Source organism: Syngnathus acus, chromosome 17 (assembly GCF_901709675.1).
Source record: "Syngnathus acus chromosome 17, fSynAcu1.2, whole genome shotgun sequence".
Lineage (NCBI taxonomy): Eukaryota > Metazoa > Chordata > Actinopteri > Syngnathiformes > Syngnathidae > Syngnathus > Syngnathus acus.
This window is the reverse complement of record NC_051102.1, coordinates 11,131,898-11,147,138: the sequence shown is the minus strand read 5'-3', so window position 1 is coordinate 11,147,138 and position 15,241 is coordinate 11,131,898. Positions and strand designations below refer to the sequence as shown.

The 15,241-nt window shown below is 43.5% G+C and overlaps 1 protein-coding gene across 1 annotated transcript in view; it reads right to left on the bottom strand.

Annotated features, from left to right (window-relative positions):
• tnr (tenascin R (restrictin, janusin)) overlaps window positions 1–14,845 on the bottom strand; it is a 78,609-nt gene extending 63,764 nt beyond the window's left edge. The window contains exons 1-3 of the mRNA XM_037275714.1: window positions 14,637–14,845; window positions 3,184–3,378; window positions 2,844–3,040 (exon numbers count right to left, since the gene is read on the bottom strand). The gene's annotated coding sequence lies outside the window, so the exon portion shown is untranslated. The remainder of the gene's footprint in view (window positions 1–2,843; window positions 3,041–3,183; window positions 3,379–14,636) is intronic.
• Between the last annotated feature and the right edge of the window lie 396 nt (window positions 14,846–15,241).

Here is a 15,241-nt window from a genome sequence, read left to right as displayed (position 1 = left end):
CTGGCCTGTGCAGACTGCAAAGCCACTCTTCCTTTCAGTTCTTTTGTCAGCATGTAAATTGCTTTTCTTTCTCGAGTGTGAAAAAGACAACTCGTACTGCACACGGTACGGCGTGAGAGCGCTGCGATGAGACCAGCATACATTCGCTAAAAGTGCTACGCATGTGGTCAAAAGATCAACGTTGCGTCGTTTAGGGAACGGCTCGCTATGAACGGCACAAAAAAGACGGATTGCAGCTTTTTGTTCAATTCAACAACATTGATGTTGAAAATTCAATGAGCCAATAGGTGAACCTGCTACTATTTTCTTAAGAAGCACTCAGGGAAACGGAATTTATCCTTTGGGCAACATCAGAGAGCATGGCCCATGTTTTCCGGTTTCTTAACGCAGCTTCCTCGGAATAACTCTCAAGAGCATCTGATGGATGATGCTGAGGAAAGCCAGCCAGGTCGACATTTAACGCTCTCCCTCAGGGTAAGTCGTGATGGCGGCATAGTTAACGCAATTAACACGCAAGGAAAGGAAACGCAGCCTTTTTTCGGAATTGATGTCAATTAGAAATGACCGTCCGAAAAGCACAGCGGTCGTGTTCAATTCCCCGGAACCTGGCAAATAGATTTGAAAACAAACGTGGCGCTAATGCACAAGCAGCAGCCGAGTGTGCAAAGGTTAACAAATGCCACCTGCGCCGCAATTTACAGCAATACTTTGCATTTGGGATTCAAGCACTCTGCTGAGGCTCTCGCAGGCTGCTTGACATGATCAAAAAAAAAACAACCAACCCTAACAACAAACTAACTCTTGAGCTCTGTGCAAGGAGCTTCAATTCCAGCCATTTCCAGAGCACAGTAAAAGCCATCAAGTAAAACATCATCCTTTGTGAAACAATAGTTGCCTCCCATTTTTTGTCAAGTGGATATTCCAACTTAAATTCACAGCTCCAGGCAGCCATAGAAGAAAACTCGCAGATCCATCGCGGTTCAAAGGCAACACTCGACCGAGTGGGCGTCATCGCCAAAATAATGATTGGGAACTCAAGTGCGGTGGGTGACTCATAATGGAAGGCGAGCGGAGCAATGTTCACTGTTGACTTTGACTGATGCCGGTCTTCACGTTTGGACGAATCACAGCTGACTTTAGACACATTGAATTGAATGATTTTTTGGACTCTGGCACAACAGTAAGCTTATAGCTACTGCTCTTCTTTGATGGTTTTTCTCGCATCCTGGACCCACTGTGGTAGTGTAGTGCCCCTCACAGGTTCCTTTTGGTACTTCAACCTGGGTTTGCTCAACCTGGAGACTTTGGACCGTCGGTGGCGATATGGTGCTCACGGCGCGCCTGTGTTGCTGAAATCAAAGCGAGTACGCGTGTGCAATTCATTCCACTTGTCAGGATTTGAGAGTGAAGTGGCTGGCCGCGTCCAACAAATTCAAAGGGAAACAAACGCAAGAGAGAAAGCTAGCTCAGATTTCACGTCTGAGGTGGATGATGCCACCGTCGCACGGGAGGGAGGCCAGAAATAAAACTCACTGCGATGCATCCCAACAAGATCAAATGGGGAAGAAAAGGATAGTGACAGAAATTCACTTCTGGCTATTCTTACCAAAAGAAACTCAACTTGTGGGTTTTGTTGTGCAGTGAGACTCATTTTCACAGTTGGTGCAATTTCCCCATCACACTGTTTTCATCCTCAGGGTTGCACATCAGCACCACATCCTGATGCCCCCCCCCCCCCCACACACACGCTGTGAGCACGGACAATGTGTCCGGCTTTTCTTTGACAAATGAAAGCAACTCGATAGATGGCAATAACCTTCACAGGACGGTGCGGAAGGGAGACGGCGACGGGGGTTTGGACAGGGAGCGGGACACATGCAGATGGATGGCCAAGAATATCAGGCACGGCGGGGCGTTTACAAATTGTACAACGGGATGGATGTTCACTCGGCAATTAGCGTGAGAAATGACACACGCGCCAACAGAAATGAAAAAAGTGTTTTTCCTAACGAGTTGGAGCGTTTGGAACTTTGCTTTGTCGGACGTCTCTTGCTAAGCATTTCATCATATGATAATGGTGCTGAAGGATGGAAGGACCACTTTGCTCAGGTAATAACTCAAGTGGAGTTTGCACAATGTGGTCTGCTATAAAGATTTGCTTGTTATTTTGGCCTTGGCTTCACACCATCTGCTTTTTTTCCGCCATATCCCAGTTGGAATAAATCATTTTTCTTTGATCACATCATTATCCAACTTTGTTCATGATTTCGGACCGCTTTGTCCACCTTACAAGTTGTATTAATAATAAATAATCAATTACGAATACGCTTCGTTTTGATCGATACGGACCAGACTGTTCATTATTGTGGCTTTAGTTTGCATGATCCTGCCATCTGTACTGAGCTTGCCCTCGATTTGACTATTTGGACAAGTTTACATGACTCGGTCAAATGATTAGAAACACCTTCCAGCAACGAAATCGAATGGACCTTCCTTTCCACGCCACCGCAATAAACATAATGCCGACATAATACCTCAAAGCGCCCTGAATGGCAATAAGATGAAACGATGCGAAATTGTAAACCGACACCTCGATAACCCCTGAGAGCATTCAATGGAGACTGCCGAGCAATCCCAAAAGCAAATCCTCAGAACAACTGCAATCAATCAAAGCCCAAACATATGAAAATAGTCATTACATGATGAGTTGAGGCTTTTTCATGAAAATAAAGGCAATCAAGGTAAACAATCACAGCATCCAGAAAGCTTTCATTTCTCCTCACCTGCTTGACACAAATAAACTGATACGAGGGGCCGACGCAACTTCACACAAGTTCACTCACCTGCTCCGATGCGACTCGCGATTCCAAGCCGCCGCCGCCGCCGTCCTCGCTGTGGATTCACGCAAGTCCCGGCTCGCTCGCCGTTTTGCACGGAGCTCGCTGCATGGAGGCGTCAGCCGCCTCTGGTTTGTGGTGCCGATGGTGGTCCTGGCTGCTTGCGCTGGGCTCAGATGTGCTCTCTCCTCTCACCCGCTCAGCTGCAGTGGAGAATGTGAGGATGAGACGAGCCAGCGAGCTGCTCCACTTGCCGTCTTGCCGGGAAGCTGAAACGCCCCCCACCTTTCTCTTTCTCTCTCTCTCCATCTCTCGCTCAGGCTGTCAGACGCTCACTTCCATTTACCTCTTCACTCTGTCACTCCCTCCCGCTGAGGCCGACTGATGGATGCTGGCTCACCATCTTATTTTCTCCCCTTCTCCATTGAATTCTCAGGTACTTTCTCCATCCCTCTTCATCAACGTGCAGCACGGGTGTCACCGAGAGTGCAGCCTCTAGTGGCGGTCTTCTCTCCATGCTGCTCACTGTCCAAAATTGTGCCTGGATCCAGGAGAATAAATAAATAGTTATTTTTAAAAAACGATATATTGTGTTATTCTAATCAAGCCACTAATATAAGAGAACTAGATAGCAACTGTTGAAAAGTAGAATTAAATATATAGAAAAGGAGTGTGACAATTATCTCCAATGATACTCTTGAGATGTCCCGTCAGGACCCAAAATGGACCTTTCATGACATGCCATGATCACACAAAGTGGAAAAGAACACCCCAATGTCTGCATTTAAGTGTCAGTTGAAAGTATAATGGCAATCACTGAGAAAAAAATTGGAAGTAACAAAAATTTCAAGATGATTTGATTTCGTCTTTGGAGAACATCTAAAGGGCAGTGCCATTTTAAAACCCATCCCCATCATCCAAAGGAGAGCAGCGAGCTGTTGCTTAAGCCTCGGTGAGGTGAGGTGAGTCGAGTCACGCTCCTCAACAGATAGATACTAATAAAGACTCACTCGCGTGTGGGCAGAGCGAGCGCTGAGGAACTGGCCTAAATAGACAAGAGATGCAGCGGGCGTCATTCGACACATTTCAAGAGGAAACCTGATGCTTGCTTGGGGTACCGACGGCAGCTCCAGCGGGGAGAGATCATTACTGACGTATACGCAAATGATTTGCTTCCTCACTCACAAAGTACAACAGTCACATATCCTACATCTCATGAAGGAAGAAGTATTTGTCAATCTATCTATCAATGTAGTGAATTGAAAAATGCTATATATTCAAATCAATTCTAGAAGGTTTGATTTCTTATTTTGCCAAAAGCACATCACCCACCGATACCTGGGAAGTGTTTTCGATCTAAATGGTGGGAGGAGGGGGAGGTAGAAATAGTTCCCTTGACGTTGCTTTGCCTGTTTGTTTGTTTTTTTCTTCCAAGCGAGACACATCATTCTCAAGCTCATTGCGCAATTTGCATTTTGTTTACCTCTCCTCAACAACCAGTCACGAGGAAACGAATGCATTTTCAATAAAGTGCAACCATTTATCGCCGTGTTGCCCATTATGGTGAAGTGGAGCATTTCATGAAAATTTGATGCCTTAGAAATGATTTCAATCACAACAGCCTCTTATCGCTGTGCCCTTAACTGCTCCCAATTGTCTTCATATGGCTTTTGTCAAACAGGGCTTAACAAGGCCCGTTGTGTTTGCGGGCGGGCAACAATCTTTTTATTTACCAACATGTGATGCACAACCTAATAAGGCCTGTAATTATCAAAGACTTGCCTATCTTGCCTTTTGCTTTTCTGCTGCAAAATGGCTATTGAAGAAAAGGGGAAAAAGGTCACATACATCAATACAGCCGCTGAATAATAATGCAGCTGCTAAGATCATTCCATTGCAGCCAAACAATAGTGCTTTGACGCCTGGCAAAAGGAGGAGATGAAGACCTGGCTTGCTCATTATGTGCACACAAGGGCAAAAAAAATGTTAGTGTTGCCCCTCACATGACAAGAGTGTGCAAGTGCATGTGTGTGCGTGTGCGTGTGTGTGCACGTGGGTCTCCAAAGGATCACGGATGCTGACAGGGGATAAAGCCTCCCCGCTCTCCAATCAATACAGCTTTTCCCTTCACACTGCAATTCTGTCACAACAAGTAAACCGAGGAATTGACTCAAACTGGAGAGGCAAAGTTACAAAAATCTATCAATCAAATGTGTTCTACCGCAGACAGAGGCTGGGTGGCAAATCACACAATGAACTAGCAGGCTTGGGGGGAAAGAGTACATACTGTGAATCTTGATGCCCTTTTATAAATGTAAAAATGATTATCAATTCGTATTTGGGGAAAAATAAGACCAAATTGCTCAACAGGCAACTGAAATTGTCATGATTCATTCCAGCAATACTTCCTAAGGTTAGACAGGAGACACTATTGCCCTGTTGTTTTTATGAGACAATTTTACACTCTGATTAATTATAGAACAAATTAAGATAGGATTGAGTTCTATTGTGCTTATCAAAAAGAAAATCTTTAGAGATTGACGGCATTTCCATTCATTCCAATCGGAAAGGATGATTTGAGATGTGAATATTTTCGGTTACAGACAGAAAATAAGGAAAGGTGGAATTTCTCCACCCGAAAGTGTAATTATGGCTCTGTTTGTTTGCGCTTCCATTCAAGAGTGAGTGAAGCTGTGAGCGCTGAGCACGCTTCCTCTCGGCGCTCGCTTCCACTGTGTCTTTCTTCAAATCAACAAATGTTGACGGCAGAGGGGTTCTCTCGCAAAAGCCATCTTGATTCTTGCCTGGAGTTGCAATTGAAGTTGTCTTTTTTGTTGTGTTGGCGCATTTTCAGACCCAGCAATATACCAATGGACTCACAATAACATTTCAGGAGGGGGGGGGGGACAACAACACAGAAGGAGAAAGTGTCCAAACACAGCAAAGGAAAAAGGTGTAAGGATGATATCACAGAGTGTGAAAATCGACCAGAAATTGAAAACATGTCACCTCTTCCCAATCGGCAGCTCGAGTCTGAGGCCACGTTAGATTCTGTCGTGGTTGGCGGTGGAAAAAAGATGAAATGATTGCTCTGTGACCTCAAAGCTGAAAATCAGGAGAGCAATAACAGGAGCTGCTGATATCATTTAAAGAGTCAAAGCTCAGCCATGTCTTTTGGACTTGAAAGGTTTCATTGAGTTTCCTCAACTTTATGAGATTTGGTAGCAACAAGAAAACACTGACAGTTTTTAATATTGTGAAAAGAATACTGGCTTGTACTCAGGCGCTCCGAGCCACTGTCAACTTGCGCTGTTTAGAGTACGGATTCCGATACCAATCACGTGGATTAGCTGCACACTCTCAAAATCCTCACACGGCAGCATGATTGTGTGCTTTGTCTCGTGCTTGTGTAAGTGTTAATTAAAGGAGGGGGGGGCGACACGACAAGCCGGTCTGTACTTGGCTGCAGGCTGCAAATTTAAAATAATAATAAAATAAATAAGAAAAAATAATAATGAATAATCAAATAAAAAGTATATATATAGTACAAAAATAATAAAATAATCTATCTTGTCATCATGTTCACCCAGTTGTGCTTATTAAAGAAGCTTTCGAATGAACTATAAGAAGAATCAGGAATGACAAATGTGAAAATAATCTACATTGCGAGTTCCTTGCATTAATAATCATGACGTTCCCCTTAATGCAGCAGCAGCAGCATATCGCAGTGAGCCTTTAAACTCAACTGAGGCCAATTCATTCCCAGTAGTGTGTGTGTGCTAATCAATACCTTCTCCATTTCCAGACATGGCAGGTGTGTGCTGTGAGCTGTGTGCCCTGCTGACACCACCCGAGCGAGCTCAACAGAATAACAAGAAAAAGGGCGGTCATTTCTCGTCTGCATTTCTCCCACCGTGGCTCAGCCAGGTCAAGGTAGGAATGAAAGGCGACGTGATTGCGAGGAGGATTCAAGAGAAGGAATCGAACCAAGAAGACAATGGAGGAACAAACAGAAAAAGGACGCTTCACACCATCGTGTCGAAATTAACCATCCGTGTATCTTGGGCAAAAAAAAAAAGGCAGCTACGTATGTGACCTTTGCTGAATATCTTGTCATCATCCATCTCACAGCTTTGTCCTTGGTTACCAGCAATTCATCCCTCAGGCCAACTATTGGACACATGCCATAGTACATCTGGATTTATGGAGAGACTATCTGAAGGGTAAATCCGGCCAGAACAAAACAAACACACCAGAGGAGCGCCCAAGCGTTTCAGAAGAGCATCATAAGCAAGAGGAGCTAGATAGCAGTAGATGGTGCATCACTCTTGTCAGCATTCTCATCTGGGCTTTTAGCATTTTTTAGTGTTGATAAGACACATTTGCTCCTACCGGGAGACCCAGAGCATAAGAATAACACCATTTATTTCATATCAACAAGAAAGAAATAGCTTTCCAAAGAGTCGGAGTGATCCCGACGTAGCGCTCTTCTCAACGGATATCTTTATTTGCAGGTGACAATGAATCAGTTCCACTCGGTTAGTTGGAATTATCGCCTCTTCGTGCAGGTGACAGCACAGATTTGTGTTTATTTTCCGAGCAGGGAAAAGTGACTTTTTGGAATATTTCTGGCGTATTATCAGGCAATTAGCTCCTCGGAGTCATCATCGCACTCCGGGGGGGTCGGGGGGTCGGGCAGGCGGGCGGGCGCTTTTCAATCTCGCATGCAAATGCAAAGTAAGTCTGCTTCTCTCTGACGCACAGCCAGCAAATGGCACAATTGCACGTCCTCTCAAACAAACACACAAAGAGCAACAACACGGAGACAGACGTACAGTACAGAGCAGAGCAAGCAGCAGCAGCAGCAACACAATTAGCATGTGATTTCACAGAATGAGGATGACGACACAAGTGCTGATGTCTCTTGATAGAGCATCTGAAGACTTGAAAACATTTGCCTCAAGGAAACCAATCATCCTTGTCGTGGATACAAACATTTTCAAGGCAAATGTGATGAATATGGTGATAGTGGGAAGGTAGGTGCAAGCCTGCAAGCCTGCAGGCCTGCAAGCCTGCAGGCAAGCATACAAGATGAATTGGATTTCTGCTTGCCGTAGGTAGGTGGCAAACACTCATCGTGGAGCTCACTAATTCAAACTACCCGCTATGTGAAGAGAAAAATAGGCCGATGACTTCAATGACAAGTTAAGATGGGCAAAAACAGCTTCTTCCGCAAATACACAACCCAAACAATCATCCATTTTGTATCAAATGCCAAATATGTGCTGACTCCATCCAGCCGATCAGATACGTGTTCAATTTTGGGATGTCTACTTAAATGTTGGAATGTCTTAACTGTGTATTTGTCTTTTTTTTCATTTTACATTGGAATGTTGTGGGCTTTAAATTGATTTTTGAAGAACTAAATCAGCATCCTTTTCTTTTCTGTTTGCATATCAAAATCCTGTTGGGACTTTCTTGTAAAAAGCACTTCAAAGGTTTTCCACCTTCATTCAAAATAAACATTGCAAATAAATGCTAATCATTGGACAGTGAGAAAAGAAAATGGCTCTCGTTCCAAACAAACTGGTGATAACAATGAACTAAAAATAACAAAAAGCTCTCAGCGGGAGTGTTGTACAAAACAATCATTTTGGGCTTAAATGGCATGGGCATGAAATGGAAAGCTGAAAGATGAAGAAAACGGCGTAGAAAAGATTGATTCTTTGTTTTCCCAGCCTTCTAGACTCTCGTGATTAAAAAAAAAAAAAAAAAGAAATGTTGATTGCAGTATTGCTCAAGATGCACAAACACTAGCAATACTGGTCGAGGTATCATTACGTTATGAATCCTACACTGCTAAAAAGTGACTGGCTCAGATGCCATCCAAAATAGCTGTCTGTGAACCTTAATGGGGACACCAACATTGCCCAGGCGTTTGGATAGATCCAAATACCCAAAGGATCCAAAATGATGGATGAACTTTTGAGGGGTTGCTCACTCGCTTTCTGTCTCTCTCCCATCTTATGCAAACCTATTTGCCCATTAGATGACTCTTTCAAAAGTGAAATTCTAATCATTCCGTTCACATATGGGCTTCTTTGGAAACTCAATTCCTGATTCGTTCTTTGAGCTTTTCCAGCACACACATAAAACACCCCAAAAATCTGAAGCACTTGGCCTGGAAAACCCATGTGACAGCTGTCAACCTGTTGAAATGGCCAAATATGACACTCCTGCTCAAAAAGGGCTTTGAGACCATTCCTGAGGCAAGTCGGAGAAAATGGACCATGTGGGCAGCCAAGAATAAGCAACTGGAGAGGAAAAGTGTGACGTGAGGAAGATTAGAAAAGATAGTGGGCCAAGAAGGTGCTTTTCTTATCTTAAGGAGAACATTATGCTTCTAGAATTAAAATTGCAGTGATGCAGCAGTAAGTTGCATTTGCGCAAGTAGCTGGAAGGAAATGGCAACATATTCATTTCCTCCTTTTGTTGTTGTTGCTTTTCGTAGCATCGCAACTTATTCCGTTTGCGTGTTCGTATTTGGCATACAATGATGATGATGATTATTATTATGACACCCACATTACATTTTGTGGAAGCCAGGAGGGTTCGAATTTTAGAACCACTGGTGTGGACTAGTGTCACTAATGCTAAAAAAGAAAAAATCCACAAGCTTCACGTAGCAGTACTCCCGCTTCCAGTTAGACAATTTCATTTGTTTCAACGACTGCTCCTCGGCGTGCGTGCGTGTTTTAGCGTGTTCTTCTTTTGGGAATGCAGAGGGGGGGGTGTTTGCCAAGGCTAATTAGGACCAGCTGCTATGTGTCGGCAATTTGCAGAATAATGAATTTTCAACCACAGGGGCGAGTAATTCTGCACTTAGCCAACTCTCCCAGTCTGACACATTTCAAATCATTTATGAGGAGAAATAACCTAGGAGCATATTGCCGAATGATTCCCCCCCCCCCCCGTCGTCCAGATGCAGAGTTGAAGAAAGATGTTTTCCTTTTTCGGCTCAAAGAAAGGCTTCAAATGCACATGGGGTAATTGCTGCGTGTGGAAATGCCATTTGAAGGTTGTCCAAAGCAGTAGCCACCCTCCTTTTGTGCCAATTTGCTGACAATCACAGTAAGAACATTCAAACATCTGTTCCCCAACCACTTTCTTCCTTCCACCTCTGCTTTGAAGGAATATTGAATTGCTACTACAATGAACACACATTTCTCCCCGTGTGGCTTCTGGGAGCTTTAAAGAAGACATCAAATATGGCAAATGTACATTTTTGTCTTGTTTGGATACAATAATTGGTTGTCTTGTGCGGCTGCCCGTCCATCCATCCATCCATCCGTCATGTGTGATATTAAATGCCGATTCCAAGACGTTCAAAGAAAGCGTCAAAGAGTTGGGCTAGACTTGGCTCATATTTGGTTGTTTGATGACAAAGCAAAATGTTTTCCATCGCTCTCAGAAAGAATGAATGAATGAATGATTATGCCAATAACATTTCCCTCCATGTCCTCCTCAAGTGTTTGCCAACTAATTGTCTCTGAAAGCATCTTTCCCCACACAACAGCCCAAAATGTAAAGCTTGCACTTTGCCTTATTGAATGCCACAAAGTGATGACTCCAGGGTCTCCAGCTCACTCGGAAGTCTCCTTTGATAAAATAGTCTGCCAGATAAATGCATTGCAAATGCAAATAACAGGCAAACAACAACTTTTGTTACCATTCAAACAAATCTTCAGAGTATTAAAAAGCTCTCCAAGTGAAGTCCCAGTTGAAAGAGAATTTCAAATGCGTTCAATACAATTGAATGTGTGGAAGCGGAAAAACAGGGCAGGGCAATTTCTTTGACTGTTGACGTCACCCTTTGTTTTTCTATTTAGCTGTAGGAAGGAGGAAAAAATAGTGCGACTGGGAGGAGATTCATTGTGGCTGCGATACATCAGAGCTGCAATCTATAGGCTATAAAAGACACACTCATTCATCCTGTCCGTACGAGTCCACTGTCAGTGTCAAGTTTACACCGCCAACAATGCGCCAAACACTTACATGGCTGCTGGGCAAGTCGAAGGGTGGAGGAAATAACATAAGAAGCGCTGACCTTGTGCTAAAGTGAGCAACTACCTACCGCGCTTTCTTTTGCCTCATCACAACTGCTGTGAGTATTTATGCGTGCGTGCTAGGTAAATGACCCCCTATAGCACCTCCCTTGAATTGACAGAGGAGCACATCAAGCTTAATGTTCAGCGGCCACTTCAGATGAGCAGCTGTCACCAGCGGATAAACACAAGTGCTATGGATACAACATGAACGGATTTGCTTGGTGATCATTTTGCCTGCCAACACCGATAACAAGCGCTTAATCCACAAAATTGATTTCTTTACATTGCCACAAGTCGACTTAATAAGCTCACATTAAAGGATGATGCCAAAATGGGTTGATTTCCAGGGGGGGTAAATCCAAATCAAAAAATCTCACACACACACACTTTGCCTGGAGTGATATTAACATTTATTGACACGTATTTAGGATTTATCATGAGAGCCTTATAATAAGAACCAGAGAGAGTTACAAACATGAGCAATGCCAAGCTCCAGGCAAAGAGGATGACAACATGTGGGGAGAACAAAATGATCATTTCAATTTTTTGCTCATCCTTTGCCCCCTCCTGCTTCCTGAAATGACTCTCACAGTGTTGGATGTGAAGCCAGGAAGGTTTTTTTGTAAAGGTGGCTTGGTAAGCGGGTCACTTGCTACCAAATGTTTGTACACACATTTGAAATTGATAGCGTGAGAAAGTGTGGAGCTCCAGATATCATTTCATCCATAGCTACTGTGGCGAGGTTGGAGCGTGTCAAGAACTGTCAACCATAAGCGCTTTAAAGTGCTTGTCAAACACTACCCATGCGTTTCTATGAACTGTGAATGAATGGACTGTCCACTCTGCCCTTGCTTTAATGGTGTCGTAACTTGATAGACTTGCAGCCACATATGCAATAATGCGCCCCATGGATCACAGCAGAGCCCCCTCTGCCCCCCCCCCTCTCTCTCTCTCTCCTCATGTTTGCTGTAAGGTCATCGCCGTGACATCACCGGGGCTTCATTGCATAGAAAGTAGCAATAAACCTTGGGGAGGGCTTATTTAAAAGTAAAATAGACTCCAGTCATCCTCACATCAGTCCTAACTTCTTAAAACCATAGCAAATGACAGGAGGCATATTATGCAGCATGCGGGAATAAAAGTGAAATATTTATGAATTACAGCCTTGTGATGGTTCCAGCCAAAACCCTTATTTATTTCTTTTTTGAAAAAGGAAAATAGCACTCTCGAATTTGTATTTAATCAAACAGCCACAGCAACATAACAAATACAAAAGAGGCACAACATAATGAAATGGAATCTAAATAATGAAAGACTTTGTGAATGATGATTTAAAAAGTTAAAAGTTAAAGTCCCAATGATCGTCACACGCATCTGGGTGTGGTGAAATTTGTCCTCTGCATCCCCGTGTGATTTTAATCCATCCCCTGGGGGAGAGGGGAGCAGTGAGCAGCAGCGGGAATCATTTGGTGATCTAACCCCCCAATTCCAACCCTTAATGCTGAGTGCCAAGCAGGGAGGCAATGGCTCCCATTTTTATAGTCTTTGGTATGACCCGGCCGGCCGGGGTTTCAACCCACAACCTTCCAGTCTCAGGGCGGACACTCTACCACTAGGCCACTGAGCCGGTATTTAATGTTGCTACTCAATTGATTGGCCTGATCCTGCTGCTAGGAGAGTGGACGACAGTCATGCAAAGAAGAGGAATTTGACAATAAAAGATAAAGGATATTTGCCAACGAAAAAAGTGATACTTTCCTGAACCTGCTCGCATGCTTTGTGATTTCACCTTTTTTGTTGTTGTTTTTTTTACAAGCCAACAAGTCCTTTTCATCGTCAAGTGCTGATTCACTTCTTTCCCAATTATTTATCATGCATTACAGTCTATTAAAATTCTGTTGTGTTTCCGACATCACAAGTCGTGGACGCGGTTTGATTTAAAAGGCAGCAATAACTCCGTGTGCGAATATTATGCAAAGATTGCAGACGCTGTAAGGCGGAACAGATGCAGAGGCTGCGAGCATTTCAGTAAACAACAAAACGGTAAGCGAGCAAATGTCATTTGGTCCAGGTGGATTCCTATCTGCTTGGCTTATGACATTTAAGTCGTTGCCTTCAGCAAATGCAGAAAGCAAAGCGCAAATGGTCTCCTGGTGCTTTCCATTTCCTTGGACAAACGGATATTTTAACACCATCTCATTATTCTCCTGATAGGCCACGCAATCCTGTTCAAAAATGGCAGGTTTTTGTGTGATACAACAATACTGGAACAGATACTGTAGCCTTAGGCAAGGTCGAAGGAATTATTCAAATTAGCAACGAATGTCAACCAAAAAAAACTTTGGATTTCTCAACACACCATTATAATACAGTGTGCACACTTGTTCAACCACATTTCGTTTTATTTGACCTCGTGTTTTAATTAACAACCATAACAATAAGACATTCAATTGTGTTGTTCAGATTATAGGTCACATTCATGGAGGTGGGTAAGGGTTCACTTTGGATTTTGGATTATTATTTCCCAACAAAAAACAGATTTTGAACAGAAGTTCCTAGCCCAATTTGTCACGTATAGGAAGCGAGCGAGGCTCAGCAGATAGGTAGGACAAATGGCAAAAGGGGAGGGAAGGAAGGAAGGAAGGAAGCAAGGACGGAAGGAAGGAAGGAAGGAAGGACGCAAGGACGCAAGGAAGGAAGGACGCAAGGACGCAAGGAAGGAAGGACGCAAGGACGCAAGGAAGGAAGGACGCAAGGACGCAAGGACGCAAGGACGCAAGGACGCAAGGGCGCAAGGACGCAAGGACGCAAGGAGGCAAGGAGGCAAGGGCGCAAGGAGGCAAGGAGGCAAGGAGGCAAGGAAGGACGCAAGGGAGGAAGGAAGGGAGGAAGGAAGGAAGGGAGGAAGGAAGGAAGGAAGGAAGGAAGGAAGGAAGGAAGGAAGGAAGGAAGGAAGGAGAGATCCTACAGGAAGCAACAGCACCCCAATTGAAAATGTGCTGTCGGTGTTAAAGCATTTGTAGCACACGAGTGACATCTAACGGTGAATATTGTTTCGTCACAAGGAAAAATGAGATAATATAGCACAAGACAAATGAAAGCAAATTAAGCAGCTAGCAGCTATGAAGGGCCCTCGCAACTCTGGCCACTTTGGAGTACTTGCACGTTCAAGTACTTGCATGTGACAGGTACTTGCACATGGTACAAGAACTACAGCCAAATCTTTCTTCGAACATCGCCATGGCAACCGTTTGCGACCAAATAAAAAGCTATCAATAACTTGTCATCCTAAACATGGATGAATACATCCGCCAAGGAGCTCCAAACATTTTTTTTTCTTCAATTTGTGGCCACAATATAGATATAACAATGACACAAATGCCTAATGTGTACACATGAAAAAGACCTTGTCTATGTCTTTGTAGCGTATTACCAGCACAAGAGAAAATGCAATCTTTAGCCCCGCTAGCTCTAAGAAATATATATATATATATATATATATATATATATATATATATATATATATATATATATATATATATATATATATATATATCTGGCCACAAATGATTTTGAGCACATGACTTCATTTCCTTTCCAACAGTTAAGACCATCAAATTTAAGTCCGCATTCAAAAGAAGGGCAATATGGCAAGGCGCTCCAACAGACATAAAAGATTTGTTTGACTCACTTTTCGATGACTTCCGACTTCAATCTCCGTGCCACTTTATTTCCAAGGTCCATTTGCTTCATTTATGCAACATGTAATTGTGAGTTGTGCACGTGTGTGTGCACAAGCTTGTAAAATCAAAGTATTTATTATGAGTTTAAAAAAAAAAAACTAAGTGCAGTCATAAATCAAATCAACTAAAGCCTGCAGGCAGGCACCGTTGACAGCCTCAAACATTTACTCTGAAGCAGCGCACCTGTGCTTCTTTTTCTTCTTCTTTTTTGTTTTTTCCGGCGGTTGGCAACCTAATGGAACATTACACCGGCGCCACCAGGAGGCGCTGAGAACTTTTGGCCACCGTGACATGGCTTGGAGAGAGCAAATCTGCAGGTCGGACCGAACCACATTGGACCTGACTCGGCCCGCCCGCCGCACTGAAACCATTGAATTCCTTTATTGTCACGTTATTGTCTGCTGCTACCAAAACAAGGAACCTTGGCAAGAACGCGCTTGGTTCTATCCCCACGAGGGACAACCGAATCCGCTCTAATTGCAAACCAGTGACGCAAAGTTGAACATTAAACGCCCCTTTCTTTCACTTATTTCTTGATAGATTGGAGAGAGGT